Here is a 22,226-nt window from a genome sequence, read left to right on the forward strand (position 1 = left end):
GCAATGATTCAGGGATGGTTCTTAAGGGGCAAACAAATTTTTAGCAAGGAAAGCAAGGAAGCTGCTGTTTTCACACGTGGAGAAATTTGCAAATCGCGGCAAATTCGCGAGTGCGTTTTTTACGATTGCTCTCTGGCTATTTTCATATCTACCAAGGTCGTCATTCTAGAGATTTGAGTTCCTTCCTGACTTACAGAAGTTTGTATTTTATTTTTGCAAAACAGACCTTTTCCTTAGAGCGTTCCTTTGAGGAGTGCTTTACAGCATAACACAGCATGGTGATCCGACCGGATATGTGTATCTGGTCAGCTGGCACGCTGTATTAATCTGCACAAATGGTAGATCTAACCCAAACGTCCCGCTCGAGCCCCCAATTTGTAAGAGGATTCAATTCAACACTACAGCTAAGTCAACGCCAGGTCTAGAGTACTGAATGAAAACCCTTATTGATATATCTTTATGTCCAGTTCATGCGTTCTGGATGACTACCCCTATATAACACCCCTCTCTTGGAATCCCCCTGACCCCACTGAGCCAAGAAGTAGTTCTGTTTTGCAAGTTAAAAGGTTTATTTGATAATTTAAACAATCGATATATATGTCACACTTTATAATAATTAATAATTGAATATCACACTTAATCTGAGCAGTAATCAATAATGGATAGTCTGGCACTAGCACACTTGTGAATAGGAACAGAAGAATGAGGTGGTAGAGAATACTTTATATAAGTTCAGATGGATGTAATGTTGAATGAAAATGCAATACAGAAAATATTCAATATGATTTCAACAAAACAATGTAATCACTTTTCTCTGGCAATCCACTCCCCCCCTTTATGCAATGCAAGGAAATGGAAGGAAAGCACACAGTTCTCAGAAATGCAATCAAATGTAATTCAGTTCACCCCAGCAAGCTTAGACTACAGAAGTTTGAAACACAGGCCCAAAATGCTTTTATATGTGCTGGCAATGAAGTGAAAAATATGCTAAAATGCTTTTAATTCCCTCTAGAGGTTCAGGGTGAGTGGTATCTAGTTAATATTAGTCCAGGCTCACTCTAGCAATGATTCAGGGATGGTTCTTAAGAGGCAAACAAATTTTTAGCAAGGAAAGCAAGGAAGCTGCTGTTTTCACACGTGGAGAAATGTGCAAATCGCGGCAAATTCGCGGGTGCGTTCTTCGCGATTGCGGCAAAAGTATCGGGAGTAGGTTCGGTGAAAACCCAAGATTCCCAGCTTTCAGAGGAAAGTTACTGCAAGTCTCTAAGACAAACGGTCACGGAGATATGAGCAATATGGTAAAGGTCGTTTTTCAGATTTGAAATTTTAAAAATTCAAAGTGACAAGTACAGCTTGCAACTAGAAAATGACAGGTGACAGCTTTGCAAATGGCAGGTGACAGTTAGGAGACAGTTCTGGTTAGATTAAAATAGATTGAATTATATTATTTTAACTAAGAGATTGGTTCTGCACAGTTCTGCTAGGTACTCACAATATATTTTTGAAATAAATGGGCCTCGCCACGGATCTGGTCAGGTTTTCTTCACTCGCCACGGACGGTCTCTGCGCACAGCGTCTGGGTCAGCTCTACTCTGCTGGTCTGGTCTGGGTCTCTGGTTCTGATCAGGTCTGTGGGTCCGGATACAGCGGTCTCCGGTTCAGCTGGTCTCTCTCTGGATACAACACTGCTCTCTGGCAAATGGCAAGGGTTCTTGCAAAGAATTCAAACAACTCGCCTGGCTGTGAATAGTGGCAATGATTTGAGGCCTGCTAAAGAGGGATTTAGCTTGTAGTTGACCTCTCTGCTACAAATTCTGAAGTAAAGTCTTGGTCTCTGAAGGTGGATAGATTGAAGTCTCTATGTTGGCTCTCTGGAGGTTGATGGAGGTAAAGTATGGATTTTCCCGGCAGAGCGTCCCGCAGCAGATGGAATTGAATGTCTCTATCTGTCCTGACTGTCTGCTTTTATGTGTTTTGAAAGTGGGTGGAGAGGCTAGCTTCCTAGGCCCTACCCCTCTCCACTTGTCATTGGCCACTTCCTCCTCTTTCCCTTGATTGGGGGAATGAAATGAAGTGTCATCACGATGAGGTCTGTTTATGATACTGAGAACCCACCCCTGTCAAATTACACACAATCTATATTTTGACCCAAAAGACATATTTGCACAGGTACACATTTGTTTAAAATTACATGCACCCATCACATATCACAGGAGGTATACCCTGTCCAAATCTGCTCTTCCTGGGAGCTTGCATTCAGAAATGGCAACATTTGCACTTTTTAACTGGTTTCGTAATATCGGACATTACCCCAAATTTATACACATGTGCACAAGGAGTATGGACATTACTTGATGAGTGTCAGATTTTTAACATGCATACATTTGAAGTAATACCCTCTTAACTGCTAGTTTGCCCCCAGATCATACCACCGGTTCTAAAAACCTCTTAAAATGTGGGCAGAAAAATCACAAGAATTATGGTATCATTTAAATAATTTTCACAAGTCCGCTCTATGAATGATCCATCTTTTTAGAGTTATGTTCTGGCCCCAAAGGGGTGTGGTTTCCCCCCAGCACAAGGTTGAATTTCTGGTTTTTCCAGTTCTGCCAAGCCAGCTTGCTCTCACAGGCAGTGCTCCTCCCCTTTCCTTCCAGGAGGAAGCCACTTTTACGGCCCCCATAATAAAACATTTGCCTGAGTCAGGACAGGGCTTTGTTCAATTTCCTGGAGAGCCCAGGTAATTCAATCAGAGAAGTGTCATATCCCTTTTGGTGGGAGCAGCAAAAGGCAGCTAGGCCTGGGAACACAGCTGTTGTGCAAGTCTCATCTCCTGTCGGGGGTAGCTGGTGGGCAGAATTCAGTTCCTTAAGCCAGGCCCCAGCTAATGTCACTTTTAGTTACCCAGTTTTCTGCATTCAAATAAAACCAACCATTTTTACATATGCAGCTAGAATGCTGATTCTAAGTTTAAAACTATGACATTTAAACAATTGCAACCTATGTGACACTCAAAAGTAGGTCACTCATTTCTTTTAAACATTTAGATTTTTAGTGTCTTTCAGTCCAAATTTACTTAAACTGCTGAAATCCACAGCTCAGCCAGTCTTGTTATAAACCTTCAAGTCACTTCAGAATATAACTTTACATTGTATCCACCCCTTAGTAAGTCTTTCTTTGGCCTGCTTTGGGTTCATTTATTCAGTTTTACACAAATGTCTGGTGTTGTTTTAAAACGGCGGCTTTCTGATAGTGGTGAGTACTGGTAATGCACCCATTTTTGGGATTTAAGAAAATGAATTCCCCACAATTCTAGGTTGCTTTTGGCAATCAGCATTGCCATTCCCAATGGTTTCAGACTACTGTGTGGGTAGTCCAATGGTGGTTTTAGGCAGTGCCCTTCTGTGCCCATAACATCGGCAAACATGAGTGGCAGCCTATTCTTCATGCACTTCCCTGTGCATTTTCTGGGAAGCTCTGGCCATCATGATGTTTTCCATGTCAGTACTGCACAGTTTTGAGGTAGGGCTCGGATGCATGGATAAAAAACATCCCACAAGCCCCCCTCTTGCGATGGCCATTCTGTTTCACTGATGGGACTCGCAAGACCTGGGATGTTTCCTCATCTTCTTCCAATAGATGGCACAGTTCAGCATCTTTTTCTCCATCCGGTCGGATCGATCAGTTCTCCTCGCCGGTCCTGATGGGAGTATTGGGCGGTACACTGGGCCCCTTGCGTCTCTGCTCCCGGTCTCCGGATCGTCCTCCTTGGCCCGTCTCCAGGTTTTCTTTCTCCTAGGACGACAAAGGAAGAGCGGCAATACCTATTCATAGACATTTTTCCCCCACCATTGATATAGTGGGGTGGCATATAAATTTATAGTCAAAACATATGAACATGCACATTTCTTTTTGCATTCAAAAACGAAACCACCCACATTGAGAAACTCAGAATTTGATAGGCGATATGTAGGATATTTTAAGTTAGAACTAAATTAATCTGAGACAGTACCCTCTAGGATTCCAGAGGATTCCTCCAGTTGTTGCAGAGTGTGCCTGGGATGGCAACACTTCAACTGGTTAATGTGGACCCACTTGTCTTCCCCCTCTGCCAAACCGCCTTTGGGGATGCGGATCTTGTAGGCCACGGGGGAGATCTTGTCTATAATCTCAAAGGGTCCCTTCCATGTAGGCAAAAATTTCCGCTGTTTTGCCTGGTTTCTTTGGAAGTTGTATAGATAGACCTGGTCCCCCACCTGATATTCCTTCCTGGAAGTTTTCAGGTCATAGTGGGTCTTCATGCTATCAGCTGATCTTTCTAGATTCCGCTGAGCATAGGCAAAAGCATGTTGAAGGTGTTTCCTTAAATTCTCCACATATTCATGATTTGTGGAGGCATTTATCAGTGTCTGCTCTTGGGTCCTGTAGAGCAAATGCTGAGGAAGCACCATTTTGCGCCCAGTCATCAACTCAAATGGTGACATTTTGGTTGCAGATGAAGGGGTAGATCTGATGGCCATTAGGACCAGAGGTAATCGGATATCCCAACTTGGCCCAGAATCTGCCACAAACTTCTTTAATATGCTCACAATGGTTCGGTTATATCTCTCTACTGCCCCAGAAGAAGCTGGCCTTTAAGCAATATGCAACTTCCTTTTGACCCCCAGTATCTCCCACATCTTTGTCATCACTTCACTGGTGAAGTGGCTACCTCTGTCTGACTCAATCCTTTGAGGTAAACCGAAACGGGAAAAGATGTGGTTAATCATCAGGGCAGCTGCGGTTTCTGCCTTGCAGTTTGGGGCTGGGAGACATTCCACCCACTTGGTAAACAAGCATGTCACAGTCAACATGTACTTATTCCCCCTAGCAGAGCGAATCACGGGGCCTACGAAGTCGATTTGTAAATCTGACCATGGCAGTGTCATCCCCCTCTTTTGGAGAGGCGCACGGTGCGTGAGGGATGATGGCTGAAATTGTGCACACACAAGACACCCCTTCAAGTATTGGTCAAGGTCCTGCACCATGTGTGGCCAGTATGCAACCTCTCTTAAGATTTCCAATGTTGTGTGAAACCCCCTATGACCGGCGGTGGCCGCATCATGGGCGTGACTTAACATCAGGCTTCGGAATGAGGTAGGAACCACCCACTGATCGTGGCCAGCTTTGGATTTCCTTACCAACAAACCGTCTTGGATCCGGAACATTATTGGACATTTCATCAACACTCTTAGGTCCTCTTTCCCAGTGTAATCGGTATCCGTCAGGGGAAAGTTCTCAGGGTCCTCAAGGTGCTGGTAAAACTTACCAATAATTGGATCCCCTTTCTGAGCTGTAATTAAATCAGCATCAGGGGTCTCCTTACTCCATTGTGCAATTGAAAGATCATTGTGAGCATTTGTCTGGGACCTAGTGATAGCAGTGACCTGGATTTCCCCCAACAGGGACTCAGTCTCAATTAGATCCCCTTGGATGGCCCCGGTTTCGGCCAGCTGATCAGCTAAGTCATTTCCAGTTTTGTCTGGTCCCTCTACTTTGGAATGACCCTTGATCTTTTTCCAATAGATGGTCATCTCATTCAAGGTGACCAGATCATCAATGTTTTGGATCAACTTCCCATGTTTCAAGGGTTTGTTGTTAGCACATAACATGCCTCTGGTTAACCAGGTGCTCCACGAACCCGTTCCGTACATAATCCGAATCTGTGATTATGACCAGTTCGTGGAGTTGATGCTGGACAGCAGTGAGGATGGCCTGATGCACAGCCATCAATTCTGCCACCTGACTACTTCGGGGACCAATTTTGTATCCAGCAGAGGGTTCTGGGGACTCATTCACCCATGCATTCCCTACGCCGGCCACCAGTTCTTTCTCCCCGTTGTTGTCAACATGGTAAGAGCATCCATCCACATAGACAGTGGGCATTCCCTCACACTTGTCTTCTTCAAAGACTTTGTGTGGGGAATTAAGGTATGCCTCCGTGTTGTCCTTGATTTTTAGACTTTCGTCCTCTAGACAGTTTTCTCTGGCACAATCATGCAAGTCAGCCAGACCTTGCGCGAGGGGACTCTTCTTGTTTTGGCCATATCTGACCTCCACAGGAAAGCCTTGCATTGACAGAATCCAGGAAGTAATTCGGGAATTACTCACATTCCCGGCTCGGATTCTGTCACTTTGGAGATATTGCAGAGGCTGGTGTGGAGTCTCCACTACGATGTGTTCCCCCTGGATAAACGGGCGGTAATTCTTCAATGCCCACACCGTTGCCAGGAGTGCCTTCTCACAATCAATGAATTTTTCCTCCACAGAGGATAAAGTTTTGCTCGCACAGGAGATTACTTTATTGACCTTGTCATGCTTTTGGTATAATACTGCCGTCAAGGACGTATTAGAGAACCCCGTCTCCAGGAAGAACTCCTTGTTTCTGACAGGGTAAGCTAGGCAGGGCGCTTGTGAGAGGCTTCTTTTGAGTTGTTTTACTGCCTCGGCTTGTTCTGGACCCCATTCCCACTTGACCCCCCCTTCAGGAGATGAATCAGGGGTCTGGTGATCTCTGCGTAGCCCTCAATGAACTTTCTGCTGTAATTAGTCAGTCCAAGGAGGCTCCTTAGTTCCTGCAGAGTTGTGGGGTCTTTCAGTTTCTGAAGTGCTTCCACTTTCTTTTCCTGGGGACAGAGACCCTGAGGAGTAATCTCATGCCCCAAGAAATTAACACGGGTTCTGCACCACTGTGCTTTTTGAAAGGAAAGTTTTGCTCCGGCGGCCCTCAACTGTGTCAGAACATAACGGATCTCCGCTATGTGTTCCTCAACAGTTGAGCTTTTGATGAGGACATCATCTACATAAGCCAGGTTACCCCTCCCACCCAGGTCGGGCATGGCCTTATGTAGGAAAATGTTGAACTCATTACCGGAGTTAAGGTATCCGAAGGGAGTCCGGGTCCATGTGTACTGCTGGCCCCCAAAGGTAAAAGCCAGTTTGTATTGGTCCTCCCTGCTGACAGGCACGGTCCAGTATCCATTGGTCAGGTCTATTGCAGTGAATACCTGTGACCCCTGGATCTGGGCCAGCCCTTGGTCAATGTAGGGCAGAGGCCATCGGGAAGTATGGACCCGTTTGTTGAGCTCCCTAAGGTCAGCGCAGAGTCTCCACTGGCCGTTTGGCTTCAATATTCCCAGCACCGGATTATTGAAGGTGCTGTGGACTGGACGGATTATTCCCCGGGACTCAAGGTTCTTAATTATTTCAGTAAGGGACTCCATTGATGCGAGAGGCAAGCGATATTGCTTCACAAACACTGGAGTCATGCCAGGGTCCATGGGGATTGTTGTTATGTGGATGTCGGTGCGGCCACAGTCATATGAGTCTACCGCAAAGAGATCTTGGAAATCCAAGAAAACTTGTTTCAACTTTTGCTTTTGTTCCAGAGCCACACAGGCATCAGCTAGGTTGACTCTCTCTTCCACCATCTGTCTGAAGCCTGGAAAGACTTCTGGTTTGGCTATCTCCGTGGCCTCCTCCAGCTGGGTGGAGAAGTCCCTGGTCAGAGTGCTGATTTGGACCGGAGGCTTCAGGTGGGAAAGGCAGCCCTCATGGACCTGGAAAATCACCTCATCCCTCCTGAAGTCACAAGTCACATCTTCCTTACCATAAGGGCAAGAGGTGTACACCAGGAAGTTCCCCCCATGCCGGGTAAAAATCCTGTCTGGTGTTGTATTGTCATCACTGTCACTGTCAAAGCAGTCCTTGGGGATTGGCCCTAACAGTTCATTACCTAAATCTATGGAAAAATGTCGGTCATCAACCGCCATTCCAATAATGGTGCCTGCGGCTAGAGTAATACTCTTTAAGTCGCTGTTATCCACCTCTATTGGAATGGTGTCATGTTCTATGTTGACTAATGGAGTTGGGTTTACCCCCAACCCTTGCTGTTGGAGAGAAGCGTTTAGATGTATGTAAGCATCAGGGTTTTTCAAATGTTGTCCTCTTTTAACTTTCACTTCCAGGGAGAATTGTCGGGTCCTTTCTGGGATGGTGACTTCCTCTTTAATCTGAATTTCAACTGCATAAGGTAGCATTTGAGCTGACCTAAATGCTTTTTCCGGGTCATCAAAGCACATGGGATTATCCACTAATCGGGACCAAGCTTTGAAGTTTATTAGGTCCAAACTAATGGCAAAGCGATTGAGAATGTCACTGCCTAAGTAAAAGGCGGCAGTGACGTCTCGCACGACCCAACAATTATGGACTATGCTCTTGTTGCCAATGGAGATTCTGAGCATACACCTGCTTGGCAGGAGCTGTTTGGAATTAGGTGCTTCCAGGTCCATTTCCCATTTGTCTATCAGTTTGAATGTGGGAATGGCTGGATCTTTTGGGAGTTGGCGGAACATGGCTTCGCTGATGAAGCTCTTACTGTTGTTCACACACACTCGAGCGAGAACAGAGTCCTTCCCATCATTTAATTGGACAGGGATGAACAACTGCTCTCCAATTTGCTGAATATCAGCCAGGCTCTGAGCTGATTTCACCTCTTTCTGGACTATAGGAGTGGGAGTTTCAGATTGTGGATTAGTATAGAATCTCAGAGTGTTTCCTTCCAGCGTGGAGTACGACTTTAGACTGGAAGGAAGGTTGATTTTCAGAAATAGAGAGGACCCCCCATCACCAGTCTGTTGTCCTACTGCTATTACTGTCACGTCTGGAATTTGGTTATTCTGGAAGTGAAATTCTACTTGGTCAGATTTTTGTTCAACCATGTGGCAGGTGCCGTTTAAACTAACATGGTTGACACTCTGTTTTAATTTTATTGGTCGGCTAGTCTGGGTCCAGAGGACCTTGTTTACGCAATCTATTAAGGGTGACAACCTCCTCAGGAGGTCATTCCCCAGTAAACAAGGGGTGCCCTCTGGAGTCACTACTATGACCGGGTGTTTCACCTTGTGTCGCCCGATCTTAATGTCCAAGTCTGCAGTCCCCTCAACGGGAATTTCCTTCCCGTCAAAGTTCTGCAGTTGTCCAGGAAGAGAGGTGAGAGGAATTTGGTAATTCTCTCCCCTTCCTGCATTCAGTTCGTCAAAGGCCCTTCTGGACAGAAGGGTAGCTTGAGATCCAGTGTCCACCAGTGCCAAAATTGTACCCTGCCCCTGTACTTGTACCGGGGCATAGTATCTTCCCTCCTTCTCCTCAAGGGGGCACAGATAATGCACATTTTTGGACAACTGGTGGGCTAACTTTCTGGTTTTGGACATCGCTAGCGAAGAGATTTGGGCAGAATTCTGTGGAGAGCCTTGGGAATCTGAAAGAAAAAGTTGGCAACTGGAGATCAGAGCCATTGTGGGTTCCCCTGGTTCCGGTTCTGGGACGCCCCGCCCTTTTTGGAGGCAGTCATCAGGATGGGTTTGAACCAGGGGATTTTCTTGCGGTTGGTTCTGGGATGAGATGGTGGGCGGCGGTAGCTCAGTCTCCACATCTCCCCAGTCTGGATTTGCATCCCTAGGGACCCATTTTTCTTTGGGAGGAGTTCCCCCCTCTCTGAAGGAGAAGATCCTTTTCCCAGGATCCTCTGAGGATCCCTCTCCCTCAAATTGGAAGATCTGTACCTCCTCCTCAAACTGAGTCTGTTTGGGTCTTTTGTTTCTCCTACCCCCCCTCTGCTCCTTAGGAGGCAGACTTTCAGGGGCAAGAGATTTTGTTTCCGGTTCCTGGGTTTCCAGGGGCTGTTTACAAGTGAGGAAGGAAGCTTCCTCCAAGGCTTTACACCCCCCTTCCCTTTGTGCCTCCTCCCTGGGAACCGGTGAGTTATCGGGGTGCTGCCCCCGTCATTGTTCTGGAGCACCAGGTCCAGAGTTGGGTGCGTTCTGCGCCGGCATGCCGATCTGAGGGTTCTGCTGAGCCCTCAGTATGTGACCCAGATCCCGGGCCATGTTTTGAACCTGGCGCTCTAACTGGGAACCCCGCTCAGGCTGATACGGGGCCCTGTTTTCTCCCCTGTGCTGATCCCGGGAAGGGTAGCTATCGCTTTTTTGGTAGTACCCCTGGTTGGGAAGATTTGGATACCCCTCCGCCCTTGGCCTCCCCTCTCCCGGGTTCGGTTGTCTGGGCTCAGGGAATTGGGGAAAGAAGGGTGGAGGATTTTGGGGCTGGATGTTGGGTGGATACTTGGGGAAGAAGTTCTGCCCAGGGTTTGGTGAGTTTCTGCCCTCCTGTGAGAAGTTGGGAGGGAAGTTCTCTGGGTTAGGTGCTTGGCTGGATCCCCCCCCTTGGGCTGGAGGAGTCCACACATAACCGAGGATGGGTCTGTTTCCCTTGTACCGGGGGCTTACATAATCAGGAGAGCGAGGGACCCCATTTGTGGGGCTGCCTCCCTGGCTCCCTGTCTGTGACTGGCCCGAGGACCTTCTGGGCCTAGCATTATTAGGTGCAGGTAGGTTTTTAGGCCCCCCCATCTCCAAGTCTAAAACGGGGGTGACCTTTACCTCTGCCACCTTGGCAGCAGCAGGGGTGTTGTTGGCTTTGGGGTTTTTGGGCGCATTATTTTTATTTTCTATTGGCTTCTGCACCTCATAGATCCGGGTCGCCTGTTCAATGACCCAGTCTAAAGATCTTTTCTCGTGAAAATCCCTCACGAGCTGGGTCATTATGTATTTGGGCAAGGCATGGAAAAACGTATTAATAAATTCTCTGCTATCCGTGCGCACCCTTCTTGTGGTCTGTGCAAAAGCACGCTTTAACTCCTGCACAAATTCTTGTGGGGCCTGATCCTCCCCACATTGTAAATTGTAGGCTGCCTTGCGAGCCTCTTGAGGATTTCTATGAGTAGAAAAATGTTTCAAGATGGCCGCCTTATAGGTGGACCATCTTAAATGATTTTGGTTGTCCAGCCCCGCAAAGAAACTGGAGTATTCCGGGGAGAAGGTCCACTTTACATATTGAATACAGCTTTGGCTGTCCTTCAAATGGAAAGTCTCCATCATTTGCTCAAACAACTCTAAGTGCTCCCAAACAGAATACTTGGCATTCTTATGATAAGGCGTGATGACGCTCCTGATTGCCTTAATCTGCTTTAAGGGGTCCTTAAGCAAGGCCCTTTTTGTCTTATTGGCCCTTTTGGTCCGGGTAACCCTGGTCCATTCATCTTCTGACTCAGAGGCACTGCTCCCAGAGGTTCCCGTCTGTTCTTCCAGGTTTTCCCGGATTCTGCGAGCCTGGGAATGGCTGGCAGAATGTGGGGACCTGATCTCCTGTGTCCTGTACCGCTCAAAGGAGTCTTCAGATCCCTCCTTGCTGCCAGGATTTGATGGGTACCCCCCCCCCACTGACCTAACTGGGCAGAGGTTTTCAGGATGCCCTTAATGGGCCTACTCTCCTGGGGTTCCCCATCAAATTGCACTGTGCTTGGGTGCCCATACCCGGATGCCCGCCCCTCCATTCCTGGGTGGTACTGGCCTATGAGCCCCATGCTTCTGGCTGGATAGTAATCTGCCATCCCTGTGGCCCTGTGCTCATGTGCGCCAGGGGACATCGGGGTGGCAAAGTCCAGGGACTGAGAGAGATAAAGGCCTCTGGTACTAGGGCTCCTGGGGTTACGCTCAGGAGTTTCTCTTTCCCAGCGAACCTCATCTCTATCCGCCCCTGCTCCCTGTTGCAATGCAAGAGCCTGCGCCTTCAGTTCCTCATTTAAGGCCTTACTAGACTCTATCAGTCTCTCCTGCATCGCTACCTGTCGTTGGAGTCTATCATTGTGCTGGCAGAGAGCCTCATTCTCTCTCTGTGCCTCCTGATTGGTCCTGGAGCACTGGGCCAGTCTTTGCTGCAGGAGGGTTACCTCCTGAGCTGTGTCCCTATTGGCCTGCTCCTTCCTTGCCAGAGCATCCTCCACCCTCCTGGTGTGTTCTAACAAGTTCTGGCGTTCTTTTTGGAGGTCACCCAGCCCCTGGAGGGCCAAGTGATTTTCTTCTGTTTTTCTTTTTAAATGGCAGACTTCCTGGCCTAAGGCGTCTCTTTCCTGGCTAAGAGCCTGCATTTGTGCCGCCAGGTCGTCCCTCTGCCTTTGAAAGGCACCAGCTTTCTGGCGTTCTTCATCAAACTCTGCCTGGGTATCCAGGTCTTTCAAAATCAGCTTGTTGCTCTCTGCCTTCACTCTATCTAGATGACTTTGCAGGGTGGCTACCTGCTCCGTGCATGCCCTGTTAAAGTCTAATTGTTGCTCCAGCTTTTTCTGGCTCTGCAGTAAGGAGTCCAAACTGTCTTGGTGCTCCTTCTGCAGGGCCAGAAATCTAGTATCCTGGTCAGCCTTTTCCTGTTGCAGTATATCCATGTCCTCTTTTATTTTAATGATATACAGCCTACTATCATTTTCTGACTCCTGGCTCCTCTGCAGTCCAGATCAGATTGGGCCTTCTGTAATGCCAGCAGTTGCCTACTCGCCAGATCTTGGCCTTCAGCACATTTGTCCTGCATGGCTCCCATATGTAAATATAAATATGCCGCTACCCTGGCAATCTTGTTGTGCTCATCCTTGGCCTTAGAGGACATATATAGTTCACTCAGGGCCACATGTAAGGGACCCTGGTCTCTCCATATATCTGACCCTGTTTCCGTGATCTGGGGTGCGATTGCTTGCAACCAGACCGTCTGGTCCTGATGGGTCCACTCACCTCTCACAAATAGCTTATGTAAGAAGTGCTCTCTGGCTATTTTCATATCTACCAAGGTCGTCATTCTAGAGATTTGAGTTCCTTCCTGACTTACAGAAGTTTGTATTTTATTTTTGCAAAACAGACCTTTTCCTTAGAGCGTTCCTTTGAGGAGTGCTTTACAGCGTAACACAGCATGGTGATCCGACCGGATATGTGTATCTGGTCAGCTGGCACGCTGTATTAATCTGCACAAATGGTAGATCTAACCCAAACGTCCCGCTCGAGCCCCCAATTTGTAAGAGGATTCAATTCAACACTACAGCTAAGTCAACGCCAGGTCTAGAGTACTGAATGAAAACCCTTATTGATATATCTTTATGTCCAGTTCATGCGTTCTGGATGACTACCCCTATATAACACCCCTCTCTTGGAATCCCCCTGGCCCCACTGAGCCAAGAAGTAGTTCTGTTTTGCAAGTTAAAAGGTTTATTTGATAATTTAAACAATCGATATATATGTCACACTTTATAATAATTAATAATTGAATATCACACTTAATCTGAGCAGTAATCAATAATGGATAGTCTGGCACTAGCACACTTGTGAATAGGAACAGAAGAATGAGGTGGTAGAGAATACTTTATATAAGTTCAGATGGATGTAATGTTGAATGAAAATGCAATACAGAAAATATTCAATATGATTTCAACAAAACAATGTAATCACTTTTCTCTGGCAATCCACTCCCCCCCCTTTATGCAATGCAAGGAAATGGAAGGAAAGCACACAGTTCTCAGAAATGCAATCAAATGTAATTCAGTTCACCCCAGCAAGCTTAGACTACAGAAGTTTGAAACACAGGCCCAAAATGCTTTTATATGTGCTGGCAATGAAGTGAAAAATATGCTAAAATGCTTTTAATTCCCTCTAGAGGTTCAGGGTGAGTGGTATCTAGTTAATATTAGTCCAGGCTCACTCTAGCAATGATTCAGGGATGGTTCTTAAGAGGCAAACAATTTTTTAGCAAGGAAAGCAAGGAAGCTGATGTTTTCACACGTGGAGAAATGTGCAAATCGCGGCAAATTCGCGAGTGCGTTCTTCGCGATTGCGGCAAAAGTATCGGGAGTAGGAATGCGGTTCTAGATTCGTTGAAAAGCCAAGATTCCCAGCTTTCAGAGGAAAGTTACTGCAAGTCTCTAAGACAAACGGTCACGGAGATATGAGCGATATGGTAAAGGTCGTTTTTCAGATTTGAAATTTTAAAAATTCAAAGTGACAAGTACAGCTTGCAACTAGAAAATGACAGGTGACAGCTTTGCAAATGACAGGTGACAGTTAGGAGACAGTTCTGGTTAGATTAAAATAGATTGAATTATATTATTTTAACTAAGAGATTGGTTCTGCACAGTTCTGCTAGGTACTCACAATATATTTTTGAAATAAATGGGCCTCGCCACGGATCTGGTCAGGTTTTCTTCACTCGCCACGGACGGTCTCTGCGCACAGCGTCTGGGTCAGCTCTACTCTGCTGGTCTGGTCTGGGTCTCTGGTTCTGATCAGGTCTGTGGGTCCGGATACAGCGGTCTCCGGTTCAGCTGGTCTCTCTCTGGATACAACACTGCTCTCTGGCAAATGGCAAGGGTTCTTGCAAAGAATTCAAACAACTCGCCTGGCTGTGAATAGTGGCAATGATTTGAGGCCTGCTAAAGAGGGATTTAGCTTGTAGTTGACCTCTCTGCTACAAATTCTGAAGTAAAGTCTTGGTCTCTGAAGGTGGATAGATTGAAGTCTCTATGTTGGCTCTCTGGAGGTTGATGGAGGTAAAGTATGGATTTTCCCAGCAGAGCGTCCCGCAGCAGATGGAATTGAATGTCTCTATCTGTCCTGACTGTCTGCTTTTATGTGTTTTGAAAGTGGGTGGAGAGGCTAACTTCCTAGGCCCTACCCCTCTCCACTTGTCATTGGCCACTTCCTCCTCTTCCCCCTGATTGGGGGAATGAAATGAAGTGTCATCATGATGAGGTCTGTTTATGATACAGAGAACCCACCCCTGTCAAATTACACACAATCTATATTTTGACCCAAAAGACATATTTGCACAGGTACACATTTGTTTAAAATTACATGCACCCATCACATATCACAGGAGGTAAACCCTGTCCAAATCTGCTCTTCCTGGGAGCTTGCATTCAGAAATGGCAACATTTGCACTTTTTAACTGGTTTCGTAATATCGGACATTACCCCAAATTTATACACATGTGCGCAAGGAGTATGGACATTACTTGATGAAGTGTCAGATTTTTAACATGCATACATTTGAAGTAATACCCTCTTAACTGCTAGTTTGCCCCCAGATCATACCACCGGTTCTAAAAACCTCTTAAAATGTGGGCAGAAAAATCACAAGAATTATGGTATCATTTAAATAATTTTCACAAGTCCGCTCTATGAATGATCCATCTTTTTAGAGTTATGTTCTGGCCCCAAAGGGGTGTGGTTTCCCCCCAGCACAAGGTTGAATTTCTGGTTTTTCCAGTTCTGCCAAGCCAGCTTGCTCTCACAGGCAGTGCTCCTCCCCTTTCCTTCCAGGAGGAAGCCACTTTTACGGCCCCCATAATAAAACATTTGCCTGAGTCAGGACAGGGCTTTGTTCAATTTCCTGCAGAGCCCAGGTAATTCAATCAGAGAAGTGTCATATACCTTTTGGTGGGAGCAGCAAAAGGCAGATAGGCCTGGGAACACAGCTGTTGTGCAAGTCTCATCTCCTGTCGGGGGTAGCTGGTGGGCAGAATTCAGTTCCTTAGGCCAGGCCCCAGCTAATGTCACTTTTAGTTACCCAGTTTTCTGCATTCAAATAAAACCAACCATTTTTACATATGCAGCTAGAATGCTGATTCTAAGTTTAAAACTATGACATTTAAACAATTGCAACCTATGTGACACTCAAAAGTAGGTCACTCATTTCTTTTAAACATTTAGATTTTTAGTGTCTTTCAGTCCAAATTTACTTAAACTGCTGAAATCCACAGCTCAGCCAGTCTTGTTATAAACCTTCAAGTCACTTCAGAATATAACTTTACATTGTATCCACCCCTCAGTAAGTCTTTCTTTGGCCTGCTTTGGGTTCATTTATTCAGTTTTACACAAATGTCTGGTGTTGTTTTAAAACGCCGGCTTTCTGATAGTGGTGAGTACTGCTAATGCACCCATTTTTGGGATTTAAGAAAATGAATTCCCCACAATTCTAGGTTGCTTTTGGCAATCAGCATTGCCATTCCCAATGGTTTCAGACTACTGTGTAGGTAGTCCAATGGTGGTTTTAGGCAGTGCCCTTCTGTGCCCATAACATCGGCAAAAATGAGTGGCAGCCTATTCTTCATGCACTTCCCTGTGCATTTTCTGGGAAGCTCTGGCCATCATGATGTTTTCCATGTCAGTACTGCACAGTTTTGAGGTAGGGCTCGGATGCATGGATAAAAACATCCCACACACCGCAGGATTGCACTGTGATTCTGATGGTACCAGAATGCCTTGTTTAACTAGGGCCGCAATGGTCTCATAGATGCCCTCATCCCGGTAAGATAGCTCAGTGGGTTGAGTGCTCGCTGCTGCGATCTGAGCGTGATCTGCAGGTCCGAATCCTGGCAAGGCCAACTCAGCCTTTCATCCTTCCGAGGTCAATAAATGAGTACCAATTTCGGTTGGGTGATATTGTATGTAAATATGTGCTCTGTAAAGCGCTTTGGATTAAGGCGCTACATAAATAACACATCATTATCATTATCTGCCTCCCTTGACAAGGGATATTTCCTTGCTCTCTGTAAGATTGGTCCTGGTTTGAGCTCTATCTTTACTGACCCTATTCCTTTCAGGAGCCCCACATTATAGGGACTTGTGGTCCATAAGGCACTGGGGACCTTTGCCAAGTCTTCCTTGTTAAAGGGCGGTGGTGCTTGCAGCATCATCGTCAATATCTGTCGTACTTCCCTGTAGTGTACCTTCACCCAGTATGTGATGCTAATGTTGAATACCATTTCGTGATCTGAACGATTGTTCTGAAACAGCTCATCGTTGGTCATGATAGTCAACCTGTAACCTTCTCCCACTGCACTTACTGTCCTCCACGCTAGTATGATTTCATCTGCCCCGTGCAATTTGATTCTATCTTCTCCCACTATCACTGCCTCTATTTCTAGCGGATCCATCATCCATTCTGGCTCGTTTAGTGGTAGTTCTTGTCTTAATATGTACTCATTGGGAAGATTCCATAGTTTTCCCTGAATCCCTGGGAGCCATGCTATTATCACTTTCACTCCATATTGGAATAGGTCCAAATCTACCGTCACCCCTCTCTGTACTGTGCATCCACAATAAGCCTCAATAATTTCCCTTACATTCAAAATGTGAATCTCAGGTGTGAAACATACTATCCATTGGTCTGTGAATGGGATAGTCATGTTAAGTTTACTCATTATGTCCCTTCCCATTATGTTCACTGGTGTCTGTCCAGAATACAATAATGGTAGAGCTAAGTCATGCTCCCCTATAGAAAGTGTAAGATCGTCTGTACAAGGAACCAAATCTGTCACCCCAGACAATCCCTGCACATTCATGGTGTTGCTTGACATTGGATACCTTCCATCCCTTATACAGGACCTAGTTGCCCCTATATCGAGAAGGAAGGAGAACGTCTTGTCACCTATCATCACCCCTATGCGTGGTTCCCCTGCCGCGTTGGGTATAATCGATAGGATAGAACACATCAGGTCTGTCTGTGGGCTGTAATTAATTGAAGATAGCAGCCTTTTCATAACAACCGATGGCGAGTTTATTTATTATTATAGTTTGTTTTGTTTGTAATATTGTATAAAGGTGCAGCATCCAATTGTGTTTGTAAGCTCTCCGGCTGCACCCAGCTGGATACAAAAGTGAAAAAATATACAGACACTGCGGTGGATGCACTCCAAATAGAGTTTATTTTTTGTGGTAATTTCTTTAGTTTTGAGTCAGATTAGCATTTTTTGTTTTTAGTAATGGTAGAAAAAGCAAAGTTGACCCCCAACACGTATTTCCCCATTTGTGACAATGGTTCCTCAAGAGGGCTTAAAAGCAATGTTTTCATATTTTGTAACATAAATTGAACAAGAAACAATGATCATTTTAAACATTCAAACTTTGTCACTCTAAAATGGTCAAAATGTTTGCTTATTGCGTTGTGTTGAAAATATGTTACCACTTACTTCAATGGTAGTCAGAAAAGAATGTTTGTTGATTTCTCCTCAAAAATCAAATTGTTATCAATGATTTCATATAAAGAATTTTCCTTAACACAATTTATCTGTTTCTACTTTATGGAAGTTGTACTTTTTCATTCAACAGTTCCTATAAAACAAATTTATATAATCAGCATTATTTCCCTTGTAAACACTGAATGTGAAACAAAGTATACTATCAAGATCCTATTTCTAAAGTTTGCATTCCCTTACCTCGATTTCTCCTTTGCGAAGTTTAAAGAATGTGTTTTACCGCGCTGGAACTTGATCTAATGCTAACAAAATGGGCGTTTAAATATATGACGTTGCAACGTGAAGACACATGATGTGCACGTAAACGTCATCACTTTGCAAACGTCATGACTTCACTGGTGCCATTTTGGATTGGTTAGGAGGGCATCTGGATGTCTATTGTTTGTGTGAGAAATTCTCTAAAAGTCGCAAAAAGCAAACAGATGACGCATTGTACAGAGTATTATAGCTGTTAGTCCAATGTATGATACAAATTCCTATTTTTAGCCAAAGTCACTCATAAATGAAAATCTAAACTTTGAATAAATTAAATTAGAGTAAATCATTAATCTCCAGCATATGATTATGTTCATCATATCAACAAAGTAAATATACTGAAATGTCTTATCATCATCAATCAAAATTGTAAAAAAATAATATATGGTGGCTGCCCCCACACATGATTCTTGTTGGTGAAAATTATTTATCACATTCATTCATTAAAGAAAATGACCCAATTCTGTGTCTGAGTTTAAACCAATTTCACAACTGTCCATGAGGCAAATCCAATATGCCTCTTTCTGCCTCAAAATTGTTTCTCTATTGGCACCTCTTGCTGGCATCGTGATATGTTCTAATCCATGAAATTTGATATTTTTGATTTGCTCCTCTGAATGCTCTGAATCAAAGTGTTTACTCAAAGGGTAGCGTTGGTCCTTGTTTTTTATTGATCGTAGGTGTGCAGCTATTCTTATTCTTATTGGTCTTATAGTGCTTCCAACATATGGTTTGGAGCATGAACATCGAATCAAATAAACCACACATTTCGTATTGCAGTTGATGAAGTCCTGAATGATGAACTGATTTCCATTAGGTTTCAAAATGGTAGTGAGTCCATTTTCCGAATGTGGACACATGCTGTCTGTGGCCTGTCCTATTGTGGAAACAATGACATTCCATTCCCTGTGAATGGGTTTCCCACCACAGTCACACCTCCCAACTTCCGAATGGGGTCTATTACCATGGAGTCTGCATGTGTCAGTGTCCCGCCATTCTGCTGTGTCGCGTGCAGTACCTGCATGTTACTCTGTATCTGCTGTGCAGGTGGTGCCATTGAATATGATTGTGCGGGTCCCTGCATCTGGGATGTCTACACAATAGGCTGGTGTGCCTTGGTGTGCGCGTCTGGGGTGTGCACTTGTCTCTGTGTTTGGTCTTGGGTGCAATACTTTGTCTGTTCTTCCTGATATGTGGGCTGGTATTGCATTCCTCCATTCTGTTGCATCCCTCCCCTGCTTCTACACACTCGAGAAATATTCCATATCTGTTTGTACACCCAACATTGGGGTTATCCTCCCATTGGTCTCTGGTAGCCCCCTGAAAACCTCTCTTGGCCTTGCTGCATCTGATATCCATACCCCTTTCCTGTTGGTGGCCCCCTTTTCCTCTAAACCTGTGGTTCATGTCGCCCCGCTGTCAAGAATGGCACTCTGTCAAGAGTGGCACAGGGTACCCAGGTAGATTTCGGGTGGCTGTGCCGAAGTCAGGTAGCAGATAAGCACACACAGCAGGGAGTTAAACAAGATAGAAGAGTAGGAAACTGTAGCTGTGAGCCAAAAGGGGCAAAAGATACAAAGGTACAAACAAACTGGATTCCCTCTTGGGGTGTATGCTGAAATGGGAAAGAGTGTTCCACGAACCTTAGGAAACTCCAGCCTTCTGCACAGATTGCTATAACAGAGGCCCACGCTGTATGCTCATGGCTGGGAACAACAGCAGTGGGTGTCTGTAACACTGAAAACGCGACAAGGACAGTTTGCCCCTCTCCAGGCCCCCTGAAGACTGACCAACAAGAAGAGCACGTCCAAGGCCTGTCACACCGCGAGAGAGTCTTATACCGAAAAGGCACATCACGAAGCACCAAAAACTGTTTAATGCTGCAAGGTGAGAGTCTTGAAGGGAGGAGACATTACCAATGTTTCGAACCTTTGAGGTGGAATTTAGAAAAGACAACTTCTTAGGGACCCAAAATCCAACAGTGCGTTCATGAACTGAGGAACTGTGGAGATGTGCTGCAGGCTCCATGGCATATATTGCTTTGAAAGAAGTGGTCTTCCTTAGGACTGGCAATGGTACAGTGCTGAAAGGTGGAACCAGAGATTCAGCTGAATTGGTTGCTCTAGGACGGTCGTCCAAATTGTCAGAAGCAGCAATGGCAACATGAAGATTTGCGACAGAGACTTCAGGAGTAACAAAAGTTGCAGGAACACCATGAGTTGCAGGAAGATCAGGAATGGCAGTAGGAAGTTCAGATGCTGTAATATCTGGAAGTATAGGTGTCACAGGAGCACCAGCCGACAGGGACGCAACTGAGACTGATGGCGTTGGGACTGGTAGTTTAGGTGCTGCAGAGGCACCAACAGGATTTACCGGAGCGGTTGCCTTAATAGGATAACTTTTAACTGGCTTTGCAACAGGTACTGTCCTTGCAGGCAGAGAGGAAGGGGGTGCTTCGACTGCAGTGGGAGTGATCTGAGATGAGGCATCAGTAGCAGATTCAGGAGTACCAGCAGGGGGAGCAGCAGAGATTGGGCTAGCAGATCTTGTAACAAGTAGCATGGTGGATGTAGGACCAGGAAAGGGTAAGCCTTCCGAAGGCTGGCCTGCAAAGTCTTGTGTGCCCAAGTTGATACATGGATCTGGGGTATTGACAGTAGGCAAAGTTGGATTCCAGACATGTACTGGGTATGTTTCAGGATCTGACTCATGGTCAGGAGTGCCAATGTTCATAGAAGCAGAGTACATCTCAGATCTGATCACTTTAGTAGAAGCTGTAAGTGGGAGTAAAGGACGGACATCAAGGGCAAGAATGGAACAATCCTTTGACTTTGACTCAGCGGAATGTCCAGTCAGATGATTACACTTGATCTTTGGTGTAATGGCCGTGTGAGCAATCTGGCCCACTGGAGGAGTCCATTCTTCACTATCTGAATGACAGCCTGTGTTACTGTGGCTAGTAAGTGAATGAGCGGTGTCAAGCTTTAACTGGTATGTATATGCCAAGCTCAGGTCTTCCAACTGCTCTGTATAAGTCTGTATCCTCTTCTGTGTGACCAGTACAGGCCTTAATCTGTTAAACTCTAAAGACAGAATGTCGGGTGTTGGACATAGTGTTAGATGGTCTGGTAGATTGTGTCCCTTAGCTAGATTCTTATAATACAGATAGACAAATTCATCATAGAGGTCTTCGGTTTGTCTTTTAAAGCTTAAGAGTTGTTCTTGTAACAGGTATGTTCCATTAGCCTGATCCACAGCTTCAGAATCTGGTGTAGCAGAAAATTCAGGTGTTGCAATAGGCAGACTGACCTTAGAGTTATCATGGTTGGTAGTTACTGGGGAAGCATTAAGACAACCGAGGGTCAGTATTGGTCCTTTGTACCCAGGACCAGCTGCTCTAACTTCAGGATACTGAATGTCTTGTCCTATTAAATGAGTGGTATCGGTAGTCTGGGGAGGTTGTGTAGCTTGCCAAGCTGATCTTGAGGATGTCACTTTGGCAATAACGCACTCTGGTTGAGAGTTTGCCACAATGAGTGCAACATCTTTGGTTGAAGCAGTGTCAAAAGTAATGCCAGAAAGCGCATGAGTGTTATCCACTGGTTGGGCTAACAAAATCTGCAAGAATTCGTTATCTTGCTGTAGTTCTTCTAGAGATAGAGAAGGGGCAGGTAAGGGGCAGAGGTTGCCTGCCGGAAACCAACAGGCAAGCTCTGTACAAAGGGATTACATAAGACACATGAGAAGACAAGAACAGATATAGCCAGCGAAAAAGTCAATGAGCAATCTAGCAGAAGGAAATGAAGGAAAGGCAGTTAGACTGAAGTAGATAACCTAAGGTGGAGTACAGAGGACTCAAGGAAGAGAACAAGGGAGCAGCAGTCAGGAAAACAGAAGGGCTGCAAAGTAGGAAGCAGGTCTGCAGTCAAGAGTGGGACTAGGTGCAGGCAAACTGTAGTGGACTGCGGAGGACTGTAGTAGGCTGCAAGGCAGGGAGTCCAGAAGAACAGGACAGAGAGAGA

This window comes from Ambystoma mexicanum, chromosome 1p (assembly GCF_040938575.1).
Source record: "Ambystoma mexicanum isolate Mex_15411 chromosome 1p, UKY_AmexF1_1, whole genome shotgun sequence".
Taxonomy (NCBI): Eukaryota; Metazoa; Chordata; class Amphibia; order Caudata; family Ambystomatidae; genus Ambystoma; species Ambystoma mexicanum.